Here is a 19,269-nt window from a genome sequence, read left to right on the forward strand (position 1 = left end):
CTAATTATATGTATTTATATATTTTATATGCTACTTATATATATAACATATATACTATAACATTTATATATATCATTACTAATCATATGCAAATACGTATATATGGTACACCTTATAGGTATATATATCATTACACACACACATACATGCACACACACACATTGATGGTTAGGTCCATTGAGAGAATATATATTCTCTCCAAAACTGTAAAATGTTTCAACAGATCAAGCAACCAAGTTGGTTTTTTTCTCTTTCAATGTGCTGGTTTTAGTGTTTGGCACTGTAATTATTTTTTGAATGAAACTTTCCAGATTAAAGACTATCCCTGTTTAACAAGCAAAGTTCCAATACAGTACACATTTCATTATCATTGTCAAACATCAAATTACATTAAATCCAAGCTAATCTTCCATGACCTTTCCTACCACATTGTAAGTGATCACAAAGCACACAGATATAGAGCATTCCTTTTAAAATAGAGATAATACATATTAATAAATAGTAGGGGCCAGCCACTGCCTTTTCACATATTGCCAGCTGAAGGCTTACTGGTGATTACATTCTCAAAAAAGCACTGGAGGTGACTCCCCAGTGGTAATGACTCAGATATTGGGAATGTATTTAGTTAGCTGCTCATTTTGCAAACAGAATTATGTTTTATAATCATTCTTATTACAGTAATCGGAACACTAATATTACTTAATGGGTGACGTGAGAGATGGAAATGTGTCAGTCAAAGGATTTTGAAATGCTTTAAAATTCTTTCCTCTTTTAAAAGGGAAAGTCAGTAAGGGCTAAATCATGGAGATTTATAATTTAATTTACCAGTGCCCCTATGAGGTAAGAACTATTATCACCATTTTACAGACTAAGGAAATGGAAGCAGGGCTGGCCCAGTGGCATAGTGGTCAAGTTCATGCTGTCTGCTTGGGCAGCCTGGGGTTCGCCAGTTTGGATCCCAGGTGCAGACCTACACATCAAGCCATGCTGTGACGGTGTCCCACATGCAAAATAGAGGAAGATTGGCACAGATGTTAGCTCAGTGACAATTTTCCTCAAGCCACAAGAGGAAGATTGGCAACAGATGTTAGCTCAAGGCCAATCTTCCTCACCAAAAAAACACAACAACAACAACAAAAAGAAAATGAAAGCACATAATGGACTGAACCAAAAATAACACTTCCTTTGTTTTGATTCCAAAGTTTGTGTTTGAAAGGGGGGTAAGGGATGGGAATCTCACATTTACTGAGCACTTATTATCTAGAAGATACCATAATAATTTTCTCATCCACTTTTTAAAATGTTAATAGGTATTATAAGGGAAATCAAGCAGGGTCACATGCCAAATAAATGGCAGAGCCTAGGTCTAGAGCCTTCCTTATTTATTGAAACACTTTTTTTAAAAATGACATATGTGAGCTTAGAAGTCTAAAATAAAATCTTTACTCAAATTCTTGATATGCATTGATGACTTTAATCCTCCTGATAATTTCAATCTGTACATGTGCCCTCAAAAGGTGAACTCCTTTTTTACAGTCTTTATAAGATGACTGAATGAGGCAAATATACTCAAACATCAGACATTCTATTGGCTAATCAACAATGATATCAACTATTATTTATGGAGGTTTTATTATGTGTCAGTCACTATACAAAGCATTTTTTATATATTGTAGATTATTTCACTTAATCCCTAAAAGAACCCTGTGTGGCTGTGTGGTAGACAGAATCTGAAGATACCTTGTTCTTGTTCCTGGAAAATGCATTCTTAGACACTAACCTTGCTACTGCTCTAAAGGGACTTTGTAAATAGAATTAAGGTTACTAATTGTAGATGGAATTAAGGTTACTAGTCAGCTGGCTTTAAAATAGGGAGATTATCCTGGATTATTTGGGTGGGCCCAATGTAATCACATAAATCCTTAAAAGCAGAAGAGATGAAACAAAGGAGGTAAAAGAGATTCAAGGCATGAGAAGAGTTTGAGCTGCTCTTACTGGCTTTGAAGAAAAGGAGGCCAGAAACCAAGCTCTTAATCACGGCAATGAACTGCACCCCTGGCTAACTGTTAAGACTTCTTCTAAATCGTGTGATTGAAAAGTGTGTTAGCAGCTTCCAAATATAACATATTTCAAGATATCTAAATATAAAGATTTTAAGTTATTATTACGAATAAGAGCCCTTGCAACAACAGCAATGTGTAATTCTATTTTGAACATTAATTCCAATTGAATACAAGTATTTTGATGTAAAAAAAATTAAGAGGTTTTGTCCCTAAACCATAGACCCACATAGGTATTTCTTTTTCCTTCTTCTTAATATTACTCTTAATAAAATTTTATCCACAGGTTTGTACACTTGAATTTTCATTCTGAGAGGCACTGAGGGAGAGATATTGGTGTAAATTGGAAATGGAATGAAACAGGATCTTTGCACTGGTTTTAAATATTTCATCATTCATGATGTGTCATTTTTAACCAACAGATGAAAGGTAAAGATGTCAGAATTTGTCATTTCACAAAACAATGTGCAAGGTTTTGCTATATTAGAAATTGTTGTCTAAATTCTAAATACTCTGCTTCATTCCATTTCCAGTTTATGTTCATGTCGTCCCCATGGCATCTCATAAGATACAAATCAATATGCAGTATTTTTTTATTAATAATAATTTCAGTGCTAAGTAGGATGTGTCAAGGATGCACCATCTACTGAAACTTACAATACTTTCTCTGTTTCCTGCATGTCAAACCGAATGATGAATAAGACAATAAGACTTATTCGTAATTGTGGGTAAGAGATGACAGATAATAAATAAAAAGGAAAAATATTTGATCATTAAACAAACATTAATTCAAAAGGAAATTAAATGTTTATTTTGGGGGGAAAGAGCTCAGATTTTCTCCATCATTTGCCAATGTCCCCTGTCCCCGTCTAACCCAAAGGAGCTAATATAGCTTCTCTAAAATAACACATGTATATGTAGCCTTGTAAATGTATTTTTAAAATTTATATATTTGACATATTAATATATATTATATGTTTTTAAAAATAATTCTGGCTCCTGCTATTATACCAGTTGTGAATACACTTGTAGACTAAATCACTTATTCTCAATGATTCATTTTCTCTCTCTGTTAGAATTATACATTCTCTCTCTTTGTCGTGGATTTTTCAACACTATCCAGCAGAGTCAAATGAATTTACTTTACAATCTTATTGATAATAGGTTGTCCATATGACTTACTATGGATGATGAACTCTGGGAGGAAGTGACACTGTGTCATTTCTAGGCTCTGATTTCAGGCCCAAGAGATACTGTGGTATTCTGCTCACTCTTTCGCCCTTCTGCTCATGTTAAGAGAAGTGTTTCCCCTATGTAGCTGAGCCCCTCAGCATGGGCCCCAGAGGGAATACTCGGATGAAGTTTAAGTAGAACACATAGGGAAGAGTGAAGACCTGGTCGCCCTGCAACTTGAAACCAAGCCACCTAGCCTGGCCCAGCCAGGATCATAGCACCCCACAGCCAACCTGAAGATGTGAAGGTGAGTCCAACTGAGGTGATCAGAGTTGGCCCAGCCTAACCACATACACATGAAGCAATAAATGTTTACTGCTGTACGCTATGGACATCTTGTGATTGTATGTTATGCAGCAGTGTTACAGAAAGTAGCTAATGGATACCCTTTCCCGTTTGTATATTGGAGTAAACTGTATTTTATTCTTCCAAAGTTGCATTTAAATTTTCACCTGCTTTGTTAGGCACTGGTCTCCTTATTTGCCCCTTCCCTGTCTCAAGCACAGTTCTTTTGAGTTTTCCCAGGTGTCCACGAAAATATCCATTACATTTTACTGAAATGTCTTGTCTATGGATTTGTCTCTCTCAGTAGATGATAAATTACTGAAAGGGAAGGACTGGGTCTTATAAAGTTTTGGAGCTACTGTCTATCAGAATGTCTCATGTGTAGCAGGTGTTAAACACACTTTTCCAAATGGTAGAATGAATAGATAAGTAAACATATTCTCCACACATTTGATGTGATTTTTACATCTGCGTATTCAGTGGACTGGCAAGATTCCTGGTTAGAAGGAAGATGAGAACCTCTAACTTATTAAAAAATAGATAGTAATGTCAGTTTTTTAGCATCAATGGAAGCATGATTAGAGTGTCCTCTTAAATTCCAGAAGAAATCCCTCTTTCTATTCCTTTTTTGTTTTTTTGCTCAAACATAATGGAGTGAGATGAAACGCCTTCCTTCTTAATGACGTGTAATGTATTGGTGTTTCAAAAATTACATATTCTGAGATTTCACTCAGATTTCATTTTTAGCATTAGAAGTTTGAATCTTGATATAGAGTTGGAAAAACTGATGATTGAGCTGCTGTTTGCTATACATGCTAGGAATATTAGGGAACCAACTGAAAGAGGTTGAATCATCAGAATTTTGACTAACAGAGTTGCAAAGGGAAGCTAGTAGAGCTGAGACTTTCTCCTAATGCAGGACCTGACCAAAAATTTCACTCTGAATTGGAGTCAGGGTGCATCTGGTTCAAAGCAGGAACTGTGAAGAGTCACAAATACCATGTCAAATTGTTGCTGGAACCTTTTGGAAAACCACACTTATATGAACACTAGGTTAACTTTTAATTTTATTAAATTATGATCGGAGAGTGATATTTGTAGTATTTTGGGAATCTTGTTTTGTATCTTTATGTTAAGTTTTTGTGATTGTTCCATGTGTGCTTGAGAAGAGCTCATATTCTTTATTACTAGGGTACAAAGATTGATATATCCGTATTGACTGTGTTGTATGCGTTATCTGTATTTTTGCCTTATTCTTTTGTTTACCTGATATGTCTTATGCTGAGAAAACTTTATTTAAATCTCCTATTATTAGTGTTTCACCATCTATGATTCCTTGCAACTTTTATAGTTTTTGCTACATAAGGGTGTTATGTGACACAGAGATGTTTATAATTATTCACTGTGAATTTTGAGGTTTAGTATCAAAAGATGTTCTTTGTCATTGTAGGGACCTGGAATTGGCCACCCCAAGATATGTCTCTTTGGCATCAGGATTATTTGAGGCTGATTGCTTTTAATAAACTGGAACAGGGAAGGAAGATCTGAGGAATGGAACTTGCCCTTTGTTAGGAGACATTTACATTGTAAAGGAACTCTCCATCTGTAAAGATATCTCCCTTTCTGTACCAGGAAGGGGAGATGACCTTCTCTCTCTAGAAACTCTTAATCAATACCAAAGGCAAGGACTTAAATCTGCATTTTATTGTGCTAGTCTGGTAACCTCCTGTAACTGACTTCCCTCCCCCTCCCAACGTTGGCATCTTTCTTTAGGCTGGGAACCGATTGCGGCGCTCATCTGTGACCCCCCCCAGGCCGAGGCAACACACCTGCCACCCAGCTGCGTTCGCTGAGACAGCAGACCTATCTGCCGTTTCCATCAAGCGCTGTGCTGACAGAGCAGCCTCGTGACTATTGTAAAAGGCACATTTCAATCATATGTGAAACACCCTGTTTGGGGGTATATAACCACTATGTGCACCCCACTTCTTCGGTGCCCTTTCTTCCTTTGGGAAGAAAGGCCCCGGGCCATGGTGCTTCATAAAGCTTTGTTTAATTTTCTCTTGCTATTCTGTCTCATGTGAATTTAATTCGTTCTCTGGCCAGACTAACCCACATTTGGGAAGAGGAAATGTCTTCCTCCCCTACATCATGTATAATGGGTTAAATTTTGTCTTCTACTTTGATTGATGCTGTCACTACGCCTGCTTTTTTACTGTTTTTTCGTTTCTGTTTTTTGCCTGGTATATCTTAACACAACACTTTCTTCTTATGCTTTTTCAATCTTAGTATTCATTTTGTTTTAAGTATGCTTTTTGTAAACAGCATATCCAGCATATCCTTGGGTCTTTGTGAGTCAGATTGAAATCTATTCTTTTTTAAAAGGTGAGTTAAATCCATTCGCATTTATTGATAAGACTGATGGGGCTGGTCTTAACTCTGCCATATTTTATCTTATATTTAGTACTTACACCTATATGTCATATTTCTTTCTCTACATGATACGTTTTCTTTGCTTTTTAAGTTTTTAACTTATTGTAGTATTTAGGAAGCTTTGTAGTTTTGTTTTAGTGGATATCTTTTTACTTATACCTTTTTAAATGTCCTTTATTCCAAGTTTTCCTATTTAAAGTATTTGTATCTGGTTTGTCATTTATTAATGACATCCTTTAACTCACACTCATTTCTTATAAAACAATCAGTTTATTCTATTTTTCCTTCTTCTTTACCTTTCTCTTTCCATTTTTAGTAGCATTTCTACTTTTCAGAACACACAATGGATAACTTATATACCATATAGCATATTATTTTTCCATCCCCAGCCCCAGTTTTAGTCTTATAAATGCAATATCTAATACTAAATATAATACTAATTAATATATCAAATGTTCATCATTAACCTTTACTTAATTTCCCTAAACATCTTTTGGTTGGATAAAGTTCATGTTCTAGTAGATTTCTCAAGAAGGACTCATGGTTTCAGAATTCTCTGAATTCTTTTTTTAATAGCATTGACATTTGATGGACAGCTTTGTTGATAATAACTGAAGGAAAAAGAGCATTAAAATGTCTCTGAGCCCAATTCTGATAAGTGTGGGTGGGAGTTTTCTCCACACCACTAACAAACAATTCTCTGACACCAGCTGGGTGTCCTACAATTCAACTCAATTTTGACACTATCTACCCAGAGATAACATCAGATCCCACAGGTTAAGGGCTCAGTCCCACAAAACTGCCTCTCAATTCAGATGCCAATCAGAGCCCGGTAAGTTGCCTGTGCTTCTGATTGACTGGCTATAAATCATAGGTTCCCGTGATCCCCTCATTGGGTTTGATTAATTTGCTGGAGCAGCTTACAGAACTCAGGAAACCCATTTGCTCTCTCTATTATCAGTTTATTAGAAAGGATATTAAAGGATACAAATCAACAGTCACATAAAGAGATATGTAGAGTGATGTTCCAAACAAAGGAGCTCTGTCCTTGTGGAATTTAGGGACCAGCATGGTGGCACATGAAAGCATTCCGGTTTCCCAACCTAGAAGCTCTCCAAAGCCCCTCCTTTTGGTTATTTATGGGGGCTTCATTATGTGGGCAAGATTGATTAAATCACTGGCCATTGGTGATTGATTCAGCTTCTAGCCCATCTCTCCTCCCCAGAAATCAGGAGGAAGGACTGAAAGTTCCAACCTCCCTGGTAACAACCCCAAACCTTAGGCTCTTTCCAAAAGTCATCTCATTAACATAAACCAACTTGTGGTGAAAAAGATCTTGTTATGAATAACAAGATACTCATTACACCTTTATGGTTCTTAAATGATTTCAGGAAATGAGGACAAGAGATCAAATATTATAACAAAACACGTTCCCATTGCTCTTACCGCTCAAGAAACTTGTAAACTACAAAGGCCAAATATATATGAGAAATGTACTTTGGTCATTTGACCAAATATGTATATTTTTTATAAATCACAATATCACAAACATGAATCAAGCTTTGTTTCATGCTTTAATTTCCTTCAATTTCTTGAAAATACTTCTTCATTTTGTCCTGTTTTGTATGTTGTTTTGGATAAGCCTAAAGCCAACCTAATTCTTTTTCCCTTGGGAGATATTTTATCCTTTTGCTGGAAGTTCTAAGGATAGTGTTTAAATCTTTACAGACTAGAATTTTTACGAGTATATATCATGGATATTATAACTACAGGTTGTTTTTTGCAGGTACCTGGTAGGCCCTTTAAATATATTGATACATTGGGGCCAGCCCGGTGGTGCAGTGGTTAAGTTCTCACGTTTTGTTTTGGTGGCCTGGGGTTCACTGGTTCAGATCCCAGGTGAGGACCTACGTACTGCTTGTCAAGCCATGCTGTGGTAGGCATCCCACATATAAAGTAGAGGAAGATGGGCATGGATGTTAGCTCAGGGTCAGTCTTCCTCAGCAAAAAGAAGAGTATTAGGCAGATGTTAGCTCAGGGCTAGTCTTCCTCAAAATAAATAAATATGTTGATACAGATTTCCTATTATTTTTGGAAAGTGTTCTTATCCAACAGTTTTAATATGAATTTTGTTCCATTATCTTAACTTCCTCAGGTGTTCCAATTATACAGATAATATTTTTTATTTGTTTGTCTTCAATATCAACCAATTTTTCTCACAAGGTTTTTACTTTTAACTTATTTTCATTGCATTGATTTTCCTGTTTTCTTCAATGACTTTTTAATGTTGTCATGGAAATATCTCTTTCCTTGAGCACTTTGTGATTTAGTCATTATTTCTAACATGACTTTGTCTTTTTCTCCTATTTGTTTCCAGGAGTACTACTTGTTTTATTTCTTCTCTTTTTTTGTTTACTTCCATTTACTTTTTAAATTTCTGATTCAGATTGGTTCCTCATAACCCTCAGTGCCTGAGTATACATAATTCAGGTTGGAATGTTATGCTATATAGCTTTTTGGTTTTTGGTACACACACACACACACACACACACACACACAAACCCCACGAAGACTGAAGACAGTTCATGCCTCTACAATTCTATGATTAGAACTTCCTGTCTGTGGTGACTTATAAGATTCCTAGTTCAAGCGTACCCTCTTCTGTCAGAGAGGCAAAGTACGTTTCTCCCTCCCCCCTATCCCTGGCCTTTTTTTTCCTTGAGGATGTGGGGGATCAGAATTGGTCACCCCTACATATGTCTGTTTGGTTATGGACAAGAGACTCTGAAAGAAACTTTAAGCTTCCCCCTAACTGCCTAAAAGAATTTTAGATAGAAGCCCTGTCCCCAGGACAGGCCATCACCATGGATAACTCTGGGTATTGGTAGACTGTGAGGGTCCTTGCTAAGCCTAGTCTTACCAAAGTTCTGTCTACCAAACATTGGCTTTACCATTTCCATGTGAATTCCCTTCCTCTCCTTTGAAATCTCAAGCTACTACCCCCAACAGCTTCCTTTGTCTTTAGCTGAAGATGGTTTTCAAGGTAGCCGCTTTAGTCATTCTGGCAAGTTACTTAGTTTTTCTGGGTTTCTCCTACGTATACATGTTAATAAACCTTGTTTTATTTTCTCCTGTTATTCTTTCTCATGTCAATTTAATTCTTAGACCAGCCAGAAGGACCTAGAGGTAGCAGAATTGTCTTCCTCCCCTACAAGGGGCTGGGGGAGAGGTTGTGTGATCTTGGATATCTTTTACTTTATTTTTTCTTACAGAATCTTGAAGTTTCTCTTCTTGCTTGCTTTCCCTCTTTTTCATACAGTTTTCAAAAGGTGTCTTTCCTCCCCCCTCCTCTCCTCCCCCAACCACAAACATTTTTAGCCTTTTCGCTGCTTTGATCTACCTGGATGCTTTGGGGATTTTTGAACCAAGAGTAGTCTTTCTCTTTCTGATGTAGTTTTAGAATACTAAAAAGACCCAAATATAGCTCCTGTTCTTTCTCTTCAATAGAATTTTCCCCAAATCTCACTTGGATTTCCAAATTCTTCTGGCAGGAAGCACAGAGAGAGCTGGAAAGAATTGTTATTTATTTTTCTACTTAGAGCCATTTTAATTTTAGTTGTTCACAATCTTGATGTTATCCCGACAGCTTGAATTTCTATCATTTTATTTATTTTTGTTCTTCTTTATTGTTTGTCTTGTTGGGGAGGTTGGTGGTATCAAGTTTACCTACCTAACATTGCCTTGGCTCCCCAAAATTATCTGCCTAATAGTTTTTGGTGGACATTGGACATTGTGAATATCACATTGGTGAGTATCTGGATTTTGTCTTCTTTTAAAAGTGTTGAATTTTCCTTTGTTTGGCAGTTAAGTTACTTGTGGATCAGTTTGAGACTTCCCAGACATGCTTCTTTTTAAACTCTGTTAGTGTTGGTTGACAGTAGTTATTATTCTAGACATAGTTTACCTTACTACTAAGGTGTGACCTTTCTGTTACCTACAGGATCTTCTGGGTGTTCACTGAGTGATTTCAACTTTGATTGGTCAGAACTCAAAGGACAGTTAGCTTTATGTGAACTCTAATTAATTGTTTATCTTTCAATTCTCTGGTAGTATAACTTTGCCTGGGTTTATGGAATTATCCCCTAGACATGTGCAGCTTTGTATTCAATAACAGATACATGGGACCTCTTGCAGATTTCTGCAGCTCTCTCTCTGGATAGCTTCATCCATGCCAGTACTCTGAATTTAGTAGCTACCTTAGACTGCCTTACCTCTGTGATATCTGCTTCCTAATCTCAAGAATATTGCATTTCTGGGGTTCTTCCTCCCTGTACCAAGTCTAGAAAGCTCCTCCAGGCTGAAAGCTAGGGAAATCATGAAGTTCATCTCATTTATTTCCCTTCTCTCATGAATCATAATCCTATGTTTCCCACTGTACAATGTCTGACTGAACTGTTTTTATTCATAACACTTCTGACACCAAATGTATGTGGACTGTTTTCCCCACACCATCCAATTCTCTACCTCTCTGGACACCAACTGGATGTCATACAATTCATTTCAATTCTGACACTAACTACCTGAAGTTAGCACAGTCCGCGCAGTTTAAAGGCTCAGTCCCACAAGAATGCCCTCACTTTAGACATCAGTTGCAAGTCCCAAGTTGCCACCTGTACTTCTGACCAGCCAGCTATAAATCCAGGGTTCCCCCGATCCCTTCCTCAGGTTTGCTAATTTGCTAAATTGGCTCACAGAACTCCAGAAAGCAGTTAACTTACTATTACTAATTTTTTTATGAAGGATAGAAGTCAGCAAAGCCAAATGGAAGAGGTGCATAGGGCAAAGTATGGGGGGAAGCTCACATAGCCTCCGTGCCCTTTCTGAGAACACCATCCTTTCAGCACATCCAGCGAGCTGGAGTTCTGGAAGTTGCTGGAGTTCAGCAACCCATGAGCTCTCTCAACATGTCATATAGGGGTTTTTATGGAGATTTCATTAAGTAGACACGATTGATTATATCATTGGCTCTTGGTGATCAATTCAATCTCCAGCCCCCTCACCATCTTCTCTCCCTGGAGGTCAAGGAGTAGGGCTAAAAATTCTAACCCTATAATCATGCCTTGGGCTTTGTGGCAACTGGACCTCGTCCTGAAGCTATCTTAGGGCCTGTCAAGAGTAGCCTTATTAGAACAAAAGATGCTCTTATCACTCCAGAGATTCCAAGAGTTTTAGGAGCTGTGTACCAGGAACCAAGGACAAAGACCAAAGGTATATTTACCACACTGACAAAAGTTGTTCTATAAATTTTGTCTAGTTTCCCAGTTATTTACATGAAGATCTGAATCAGTTACTCCATTATAGTGGAAGCAGAAAATTTGGGCTGCATTAATTTTTAACAGCTTTATAGGCGATACTAAAGTGCAACTATCTTTAAGAACCACCACTTTAGTTTCACAAGGAGTGATAAGATGAAAGAACAAAATGATTATCTTGATAATTAAGAATGCTATAAATAGCTAATAGTCATTGAATGTTTATTGTACTGTAACTTTCTAAGCACTTTGAAATATAAGTTAATCAATATGAGTCTTTCAGGCCCCCTTTAGTGAAACACAATTCAATTTAGTTCAAGTAAAAAAGAAAGCTGAGCAGTATATTGGGGGAGTATTTTAAAGCTTCCTCAGGGACCATGACTAGGGAACCAAGGTGGATGCCAAGACACATATTGTCCCTTCTCCCCTCTCTCATTCACACACACGCACATATGCACACTCTGTGTATCTGTTAGCCTGCTTTTGGCTGCAAGTAAGAGAAACCCTGAATCAACTCGCTGTATAATGATGAAATGTATGAACTAACATAGCAGGAAGTCCAGGGGTAGAAAAGTCTCCAGAGCGTTTAAATACTCACCTATGTGACTAACCCCTTAGGTTTTTTGTTTTTCTGTCTACTCTGACAACTTCAATGTTTGTTTCATATTCATTATGGTTTGCTGATAGCTGCAGATGTTTCTTGAAGGATGTGGAAACACAGCAACATAGAGAGGATGAAAAAGATTGCCTCTTCCTAATGAAGAAACATTTCCTAGTAGAACACCTTATATTTCTTTGGTCAGAATGGGACATACACCCAGCTCAGAATCAATCACTGGTTTGAGCCGAGGTGAATAACCTCCCAGCCATTTCAGGTGGACCTCCTCAGCCAAGGCAAGTCCTTTGAAGAAAAGTGCAGGTGTGTGCTAGGAGCGATCAACACTGCCCCAGGGGTCGTGTTCGTTGCCATTGAAGGGGGCATTGGGCAGAACACCAACAACATGCTACCTACTATAACCCCCCTTGCACAAATAGTATATTTAAGGTTCACTGTATTTAACTAATCTGCTTAAAATAACACAGGTAAGGCTTAGAGGAGGTAAAATTGGAGGCCACAACTGTCTGATTCTAAAACTGAGGTTTTTAATCAATATTCAATAAAATGGCTTTAAAGATAAAATATTTATGAACCTAAATAATATCAAAAATAATTCATCTCAACTCGTTTCACAGATGCCTTTAATTAGCAATGATTATTTGCATTTCTCTTCTAGTTGTTTGTGCATATGGGTGCCAGAAACCTGGGAAGGCATATCCTGTGCCTTCTCTCATATTTGGAACCCACTGGGTAACTTGAAGGAGTGTGAGAGGCATCATTCTGTCTGTTCAAGTGATAATTTGAGAAGAAAAGCACTCTCCTTGAAGTGCAGAGAGTTGGTTTTCTCTTGGCACCTTCGAGGCAAGTCCAGGGGGCAGAATTAAGTGACAGCAAAAGGAAAAGGTCACATGTATCACAACAATAAGAAATCTTTATGGGTAAGTCAGCTCTCCAGAGTTCGACCGCTCTTTGATGTCGGCAAAAGTTTCCCTAGTGGGAGAGGCAGAGGGAAAAGGGCAGGGGAAAGCAGGGGTGGTTTCACTTTCCATGTCTAAGTGAAGAAGTGAACAGTACATCCACCCAATACCTAATATGGGCTTCTCTTCCTAGGAGCTGGAAATGTGTTTATTAAAGTGTGCATAAGCAGCTGAGTTACAGCCTCCAAAATAAACTGGAAGGAATACAGGAGGGGAAGCTGACTCACTGGGAGCTTTGTGAGCACTCCCAGAAAGCCAGGTTGCAACAAGAACCCATGCAGAGCTGAAGGGAGTTTCCCAGGGAGTATTTGTGGAATTGCTTTCTTTGGTGGATGCTGTAGCACATGGCCCAGTTCCCCTGTTAAGGGCTAAAGCACTCCTTCCCCCAGCTGCTGAGAATTTGAATGTGGCCTGCTGATGGTTCCCAACTGAGTCCTCCACCAGGAATTAATTTTGACCATGTCCCACTGTATGCTTCCTCTCTTGGGATAACTTGAAATCCAAAGAGTGATCTGTGTAGGAGTACAAATGCCCAGATACCATACCTCAATTTGGGACAACCCCGAAGGACCAGCTCAGCTCCAGAGCTGGTTTTAGGACCAGCTGAGTCCTCTATTGTGACTGCATCATAATTAAACTTCCCTGTCTCCCTCATCCTGCTCCCTTCACTCCTTCACTGTTGTTTGCCTCAGGAAACTCACCAATAAATTCACTGCATGCAAATCTTCTTCTCAAAGTTTGTTTCCTCTGCAATTTGACATAAGAAACTTTATCCAGAGTGGAACTCACCTCTTAGAGTAATCATGTACCTGGGACTGAGAGTTCTTCCCAGACGTGGGACTTTCAGTGCTTAAACAGGAAGAGTACCAGGCAAACCAGGGTGTTAATTCAACATAACTTAATGATACACTTGTTACAGTCTTGGAAATTCCATCCACAGATGGGGCAAGGATTTCGTGGACGTTCTACCACCATCTGCATTGAAGTCTTTATCTTTTGATAATCTATAAAAATATCTTTGGGTTATCTTTCCCGCCTCCAGTGATCTGTCTGAATATGCTATTCTACTATAAATCCTCCTTATATACTACTCACAGAGTAATCTTCCTGTTTGAGGCTCTAATCAGATGACAGATTCCTCCCATTTATTTTGGGACCTTGCCATAGTTCTTCAGTTCTCCCACTTTATCCTCTAAGCTGCTTTTGGTGGGACCTTTCTAAAGTAGAATTATGATCGTCACCCTGCTGCTTATTACTCTGCAATAGCTCTACTTTACCTTCCACCCTAGACATTCATTCAGGAAATGGCCTCTTGGCTCTCCAGCTCATGCGTTTCTGCTCCCAGCTGTGCATAACTATCAAGTTATAGTGCCGATGATAAGGCTTGCTGTCTGTGGGTCAGGGGCTTGTGCATCTTTTCTCTCTGTTGGAAAACCCCTTCCTCTCTCCTCTGCCTGACAATCTCCAATCTGACATATTTTCCCACTCTGTTTAGTGTGTCTTCTACTGCTTTTGAGTTAGACAATCCTTGTGTTCTCTTCTCTTATCTTATCTTATCCTTGTGTTCCCATGGACCCCCACTTGTTCTTCCATAGTTGTCTATCCAGTCTCTCTGTTTTCAGAACACACCTTCTCTTGTTTCTAAGGCAGAAAGGTCTATTCATGATGAAAATCTGCTCATCTTTCACACAAGTGCATTAACAAAAATCAGTCACTGCCTCATTGATCTTAGAATAAAGATCATTGTATTCAATGTGATCTATATGATTCTTCCCTACCAGTCCTTGCTTACTTTCTGTGGTTCAGCTGCTCTGGCCTTCTTTGAGTCCCTCATGTCATGCTTCCTCGTCACTGCTTACACACTGTTACACATGCTTTTCCTTCTAAAGAGGGCACTCTCTTGCTTCTCCTGCCCTTTACCATAGCTTATTCAGCAGGTACCACCTTTATTTACATCCTCCAGATTATAGCCTAATCAACATTTTCACACAGATATCTTTTTAGCCTCATATTTAAACCTAATCTTAGTTGTATACTTTCATAGCAATTTGCACTTTTTCATGGCTCTTATTATAGATGTAAATGTCTTGGGTAAGTTTTACTCCAAATAGACTCTGAAATGAAGGTTTCAAATAAGAAATTTATTGAGGAATATGTTTTGGATGGGAATAGTGCTTGTGGGTGAGTGAAAGAGGCAAGACTGGACAGTGAGAGACATTGAACTATGCATGCAGTCACTACAATCCAAGGGTATCACTGGAGATGAGATGAGTCTTCAGAATTGTTCTCTTTTCAAAAAGAAAGGAACAGAGAAGAACTACTAAAACACCCAGAAAAAAAGTAAGTAACAAAATGGCAATAAATACATATTTATCAACAGCTACTTTAAATGTCAATGGACTAACTGTTCCAACCAAAAGGCATAGGGTGGCCGATTGGATAAAAAAACAAGACCCATATATGTGCTGCATAGAAGAGATATACTTCAGACCTGAAGACACTCACAAACTGAAAATGAAAGGATGGAAAAGGATATTCCATGCAAATGGTGAAGAAAAAAGAAAGCAGGGGTAGCAATACTTATATCAGACAAAACAGGCTTTAAAATAAAAACTGTAACAAGAGACAAAGAAGGGCACTATAAAATGATAAAGGGAACAATCCAACAAGAAGATATAACACTTGTAAATATCTATGCACCCAACATAGGAGCACCTAAATATATAAAGCAATTGTTAACAGACATAAAAGGAGAAATAGACAGTAATGCAATAATAGTAGGGGACTTTAACACTCCACTTACACCAATGGGGATAGAGCATCAAAACAGAAGATCAATGAGGAAACACTGGCCTTAAAGGACACATTTGAGCAGATGGACTTAATAAATATATATAGAACATTCTATCCAAAAACCACAGAATACACATTCTTTTCAAATGCACATGGAACATTCTCCAGGATTGATCACATATTAGGCCACAAACCAAGTCTCAGTAAATTTAAGAAGATTGAAATAACACCATGTATCTTTTCTGACCACAAAGGTATGAAACTAGAAATAAAGTACAGGAAGAAAATCAGAAAAGCCACAAAAATGTGGAGTTTAAACAAAATGCTACTGAACAACAATTGGGTCAATGAAGAAATCAAAGGAGAAATCAAAAAATTCTTGGAGACAGATGAAAATGAAAATATGACATGCCAAAATCTATGGGATACAGCAAAAGTGGTTCTAAGAGGGAAGTTTATAGCAATTTAGACCTGCCGCAACAAAGAGGAAAATTCCCAAATAAACAATCTAACAGCACATCTAAAGGAACTGGGAAACAAAGCCCAAAATCAGCAGAAGGAAGGAAATAATAAAAATCAGGCAGAAATAAACGAAATAGAGACAAAAAAATAGAAAAAATTAGTGAAACCAAGAGTGGTTGTTTGAGAAGATAAACAAAATTGACAAACAGCTAGACTCACCAAGAAAAAAAGAGAGAAGGCTCAAATAAATAAAATCAGAAATGAAAGAGGAGAAATTACAATGGATGCCTCAGAAATACAAAAGATAATAAGAGAATGCTATGAAAAGCTATATGCCAACAAATTGGATAATCTAGAAGAAATGGATAAATTCTTAGAAACATACCACCTTCTAAAACTGGATCAAGAAGAAGTAGAGAATTTGGATAGACCAATTACCAGTAAGGAGATCAAAACAGCAATAAAAAACCTCCCAAAAAATAAAAGTCCAGGACCAGATGGCCTCCCTGGTGAATTCTACCAAACATTCGAAGATGATTTAATATCTATCCTTCTCAAACTCTTCCAAAAAGTTGAAGAAGAGGGGAGGCTTCCTAACTCATTCTATGAAGCCAACATTATCCTGAGACCAAAACCAGACAAGGACACACAACAAAAGAAAATTACAGGCCAATATCACTGATGAACATCGATGCAAATATCCTTGGCAAAACTCTAGCAAATTGAATACAACAGTACATTAAAAAGATCATACATCATGATCGAGTGGGTTTTATTCCAGGGATGCAGGGATGGTTCAACATCTGCAAATCTATCAACTCTAACAACATGACAAACCACACTAACAAAATGAAGAATAAAAATCACATGATCATCTCAACAGATGCAGAGAAAGCATTTGACAAGATACAGCATCCATTTATGATAAAAACTCTAAATAAAATGGGTAAAGAAGGAAAATACCTCGACATAATAAAGGCCATATATGAGAAACCCACAGCAAATATTCTCAATGGAGAAAAACTGAAAGCTCTCCCTCTAAGAAGAGGAACCAGACAAGGATGCCCACTGTCACCACTCTTATTTAACATAGTATTGGAAATCATAGCCAGAGCAATCAGGCAAGAACAAGAAGTCGAAGGGATCCAAATTGGAAAAGAAGAAGTGAAACTGTCACTCTTTGCAGACAACATGACTTTATATCTAGAAAACCCTAAAGAATCCACTAAAAAACTTTTAGAAATAATAAATAAACACAGTCAAGTCACAGGATACAAAATCAACATACAAAAATCGATTGTGTTTCTATGCACTAACAACGAAGTAGCAGAAAGAGAAATTAAGAATACAATCCCATTTACAACTGCAAAAAAAGAATAAAATATCTAGGAATAAACTTAACCAAAGAGATGAAAGATCTGTATACTGAAAACTATGAAACATTTTTGAAAGAAATTGAAGAAGACTCAAAGAAATGCAAAGATATTCTGTTCTCTTGGATTGGAAGAATTAACATAGTTAAAATGCCCATACTTCCTAAAGCAATCTGTAGAGTCAATGCAATCCTTATCAAAGTTCCAACAGCATTTTTCATAGAAATAGAACAAAGAATCCTAAAATGTATATGGAACAACAAAAGACCCCAAATAGCCAAAGGATTCCTGAGAAAAAAGAACAAAGCTGGAGATATCACACTCCCTGATTTCAAAATATACTACAAAGCCATAGTAACCAAAACAGCATGGTACTTGCACAAAAACAGACACACAGATCAATGGAACAGAATCAAGAGCCCAGAAATAAACCCACACATTTATGGACAGCTATTATTCGATGAGGGAGCCAAGAGCATACAATGGAGAAAGGAGAGTCTCTTCAATAAATGGTGTTGGGAAAACTGGACAATCACATGAAAAAGAATGAAAGTAGACCATTATCTTACACCATGCACAAAAATCAACTCAAAATGGATTAAAGACTTGAAAGTAAGACTAGAAATCAGGAAACATCTAGAAGAAAACATAGGCAGTATGCTCTTTGACATCAGTTTTAGCAGCATATTTTCAAGTACCATGTCTGACCGGGCAAGGGAAACAAAAGAAAAAATGAACAAATGGGACTACATCTAACTAAAAAGCTTCTGAACAGCACAGGAAACCATCGACAAAATGAAAAGACAACCTAACAATTGGGAGAAGATATTTGCAAACCATATATGAGATAAGGGGTGAATATCCAAAATATACAAAGAACTCATACATCTCAACAACAAAAAAACTAACAGCCCAATTAAAAAATGGGCAAAAGATCTGAACAGAGATTTCTCCAAAGAAGATATACGGATGGCCAACATGCTCATGAGAAGATGTTCAACATCATTTGCTATCAGGGAAATGCAAACCAAAATTACAATGAGATATCACCTCACTCTGGTCCTAATGGCTATAATTAACAAGATAGGAAACGTGTCGGAGAGGATGTGGAGAGAAGGGCACCCTCGTGCACTGCTGGTGGGAGTGCAACCTGGTGCAGCCACTATGGAAAGCAGTATGGTGAATCCTCAAAAGATTAGGAATAGATCTATCATATTATCCAGCTATTCCACTGCTGGCTATTTATCCAAAGAACTTGAAAACATAAATGCATAAAGATACATGCACCTCCAAGTTCACTGAAGCATGATTCACAATAGCCAAGACTTGGAAGCAACCTAGGTGCCCATCAAAGGACGAATGGATACAGAAGATATGGTATATATACACAATGGAATACTACTCAGCCATATAAAATGATGAAATCCAGCCATTTGTGACAACATGGATGGATTTTGAGGATATTATGCTACGTGAAGTAAGTCAGAGGGAGAAAGTCAAATACCATATGATCTCACTCATAAGTAGAAGATAAAAACGACAACAAACAAACACATAGCAACAGAGATTGGATTGGTGGTTACCATAGGAGAAAGGGGGAGGGAGGAGGGCAAAAGGGGGGTATTAGGCTCACATGTGTGGTGATGGACTATAATTAGTTTTTGGGTGGTGAACATGATGTAATCTACACAGAATTCTAAATATATTATGAAGTACATCTGAAAGCTATATAATGTTATAATC

The sequence above is a fragment of the Equus caballus genome, chromosome 3, assembly GCF_041296265.1.
Source record: "Equus caballus isolate H_3958 breed thoroughbred chromosome 3, TB-T2T, whole genome shotgun sequence".
NCBI lineage: Eukaryota > Metazoa > Chordata > Mammalia > Perissodactyla > Equidae > Equus > Equus caballus.